Source organism: Trichechus manatus, unplaced genomic scaffold (genome assembly GCF_000243295.1).
Source record: "Trichechus manatus latirostris isolate Lorelei unplaced genomic scaffold, TriManLat1.0 scaffold00052, whole genome shotgun sequence".
NCBI classification, from domain to species: Eukaryota; Metazoa; Chordata; class Mammalia; order Sirenia; family Trichechidae; genus Trichechus; species Trichechus manatus.
The window spans coordinates 14,907,879-14,912,116 of NW_004443988.1; positions in this window are offsets into that span (position 1 = coordinate 14,907,879).

Sequence of the window (4,238 nt, forward strand, 5' to 3'; positions counted from 1 at the left end):
TTGGCCAGGTAGCCGTCTTCCTAATTTCTTCACATAGATGAGTGAACACCTCCAGCACTGCATCCGTTTGTTGAAATATCTCAATTGGTATTCCATCAATTCTTGGAGCCTTGTTTTTTGTCAGTGACTTCAGTGTAGCTTGGACCTCTTCCTTTAGTACCATTGGTTCTTGATCATATGCTACCTCCTGAAATGGCTGAACATCAACCAAATCTTTTTGGTACAGTGACTCAGTATATTCCTTCTATCTTCTTTTGATGCTTCCTGTGTCATTTAAATATTTTCCCCATAGAATCCTTCACTATTGCAACTTGAGGCTTGAATTTTTTCTTCAGTTCTTTCAGCTTGAGAAATGTCGAGCCTGTTCTTCCCTTTTGGTTTTCTATCTCCAGGTCTTTGCACATTTCATTATAATACTTTGTCTTCTGCAGCTGCCCTTTGAAATATTCTGTTCAACTCTTTTACTTCATCATTTCTTCCTTTCACTTTAGCTACTTTACGTTGATGAGCAACTTTCAGAATCTCTCCTGACATCCATTTTAGTCTTTTCTTTCTTTTTAATGACCCCTTGCTTTCTTCTTGTATGATGTCCTTGATGTCATTCCACAACTCGTCTGGTCTTTAGTCGTTATTGTTGAATGCCTCAAATCTATTTTTGAGATGGTCTCTAAATTCAGGTGGGATATACTCAAGGTCGTACTTTGGCTCTTGTGGACCTGTTCTAATTTTCTTTCAACTTCAACTTGCATATGAGCAATTGATCGTCTGTTCCATAGCTGGCCCCTAGCCTTGTTCTGACTGATGATGTTGAGTTTTTCAATCGTCTTTTTCCACAGATGTAGTCGATTTGATTCCTGTGTATTCCACCTGGTGAGGTAGCAACTGTATAATCCACATGAATACCATGTATATTCATTTCCTCATAGTATAAATGAAGATGAAGCTAATTCAACCACACAGCTGAATAACCCGGCTTTCTTTCTCCAGCCAAAGAAGTGCATCTGCATACATCTTCTTTGATCCTTATTCTATACTAAAAAATCCCCTGTACTCTCCCACATATATTAAAAATGTAGCCTTTGATACAGAATCACATCTTCAGTCTTTTGAAAGTGTAAGTTCACTGTGTTGTTGTTAGTCACCATTGAGTCAGCCTCAACTCATGATGACTCCATGCACAATGGAACGAAATGCTGCCTGGTCCTGTGCCATCCACACGATTGGTTGCAGAGTAGCCTGTTTTGATACACAGGGTTTTCACTGGCTGATTTTCAGAAGCAGATCACCAGAAAGATACATATACCAAATTCCCCTTGGCTGAATCTATTTCTCTGTCAGAGAATTCTAGTATATCTAGGCATGATATACTCTTGAAGGAAAAATGCTACCTTTTCTCTAATTGATTTTTTTGTTTCTTTAGATGTTAAGCAATTATCTTCTTTATCATATATACTGCCATGTTGTCCAGTATAAAAGTGGGGCTTGTCAACTTTTAAATTCCCAAGATTACTTAGAATCTCCATAAGAGGCCATATTTATGCTCACTAACTTCAAAAAAAAAAAAACACAACTGATTGTGTTGTTTTTTTAATGTGCTATAGATAATTTAAAGGACACTGACAAGCCTTTATATCCATATCTTTATTTGAACAATTTTCTATAATAGCTAGAATACAGCATTAATGATGCACATGTACTAAGTACAACATGAGATATCTATAAATTTAGCTCATAAATGTCATTCTGATATTGTTTTGGTTTTCATGTTAGCAGTAAGTGATATCTAAGGAAAACCTATGTTTCAAAGGCTTTTGTTGACAGGAGGTGCTTTATGAATTTTTTTTAATTTCACGTGAGATATGCTGGGATGCATCTGGTTTAAAACTAGTTTAGTTGATAATGGCTGTCACTTCTCAGCACTTCTGCTTCTTTTTTTAACGGATGAACAGTTCTCCTAAGAACTTCTCACAGATTAACTACACCACATTTTTTCTATGCAGATCAAGGTAAAATTCCTTCTCCAAATTGAACAAGGGAAAATATTCTGAAAAACTGTAATGTTCAATTTCATTGTAGTTAAAAGGCATATCCATTCCACAGCAAAATAATACGTTAAATACAAAATACAATATGTTAAATGTCATGAGCTCGTTTCTATTATGCAACATTGTTAGAGCAATTTAACAGAAAAAAAATCAATGTTAATCCAGGATCCCACAAAAATACGTAACAAGAATCATAAATTATACATATCCACATCTAAGCGGAAAACAAACACCATTTGTGGGAAAAAAATTAAAAATTAAAATTAAGTGGCTCACATGATTTGGAGAGCCTGAAATGTAGGCTGAAAATTTTATAACATATGGTATTATTAAGATATTTAAAACTACTGACTTTCAAAAATGCATTAAAATGTACTGATCTTACATATACCAGTTTCAACTCAAAAAAAAATTTTCTTTCCAACAGTTCAAGCAATATTACAATACTAAGGAAATGTTAGTCATTTTCAAACATTTTGTGAATCTAATAACACCCATTTAATTAAGCTAATGAACATTTTAGCTAAACAAATTATAAAATGCATTTTGGCAGATATTTTACAAGTACTTTTCAGTTCCTGGTCTATGGAGAAACTGTACTGTAATTCCAGGTTGATTAATTTAAAATAATACAAGGGATTAGAATTTAAAGCACTCTTTCCTGTTTTCACTCAACCTTTTTTATAGTACAAGGTTCTTATAATTTCTTTTTAAAAGAATGCCTGTGAAAGATTTTAGAGAGTTGTACCCTTTATTAAAAATGGGTTAGTAGAAAATAAGACATTTAAGTATTACCAAGAATCTGATTTATCTATTTCTTCCATATGTTTATTTGCTTACTCGTGACACAGAATTCCCACAAACTCAGGAACATTCTCTAAGCTGACATTTCATTGGCTCTGAGATTGCTGCTGCCCCATAATGCTGGTCCCTGTTTGGAAATAACAGAAAGCAAAGGAAGAAGAATGTACAGGAGGGAGAGGGTCATGCAGGAAGGTAAGAAAGGAATTAGTGGTTGGAGACAACACCCAACCAAAACCCTCACAAAACCATACGCAACAGGGCAAGATATCCTCTCTAGGCAAGACATCCTTTACAAAGGGAAAGTTCCAGAGAACTTAAGGCAGCTCTAGAAGGGAAGGGAGAAGGGGTTAAGGCGGCCCTCACAGCACTGCCTGAGAACAAATCACAATGCACTTATCTATGAACACAGGCCACAGCACAACAGAGCCTCTCTAACCCACGTGCACACAGCACATCTTCTAGCTCAAAGCAAACACCTGCAGGCATGCACACATTGCAATGTTCAATCCCATGCTGACTGGGACCTGGCCTGCCCCGTGGACAGCCCTTAGGAGATGCCCAGTGGCTTGGACTACTCAGTGATGGGGTGCTAAATCAGGGAGGGTGGTCAAGCCTGAGTACCTGGGGCCTGGCCTGCAATTGCAGGCTCTCTGCAGGCTGTACAGCTCATCTGGTGGCTCCAGCAGGGGCTCTGGGGGAGTATGTTTTGAAAGAAACCTTCCTCTTAACTTTAGGGAGGCTTTCGCTGCTTCCTGTCTCTTTGGTTGAGGCTACCTGATACCTAATTAATGATCCAAACACAGAGCATTGCACCCTCCAAGGGTCAAACCTTGTTACAACAGGTCACTGCAACAGAAAAGAAACCACCTGGCTCTGAGCGCTTCATCCACTAGAACAGATAACATAGCACTTGGCACCTGCCCAGTCCCAGGTGCTAGCTGGAGAGCACCCCTTGCTGGCCCTGTGGTGCCCCACAGGTACCAGGAAGAACAGAATGTCACCTCACAACAACCACTTTTTAAAGTCCCCTGCCTCGCATCTGCCCACACTGCCCCTTTGGCCTCTGGGAAAGCGGGAACTGCTCGACCGCAGGCAAGTCGCTTCGTTAGCTCTATCTCACGTTATCATCAGCACATGATGTAGTCCTACCCTATCTGCTACCGTGAGGATAAAACAAGGTATCAGAGAAAGAGCACTGAAGTAAAGCATGTCTGGACACAAGGTACTGTTTCTGTACAACTTTCAACAGGAGAATTGAAGGGTCACTAATTTTTTGCTTTCTGTTTTATCCTAAACAGTCGAAACTACCCAGAGGATCTTTGATTCTGCCTCCTGGGGAACAAACTGGTGAGACTGTGTGTGTGTGTGTGTGTGTGTGTGTGTGTGTGT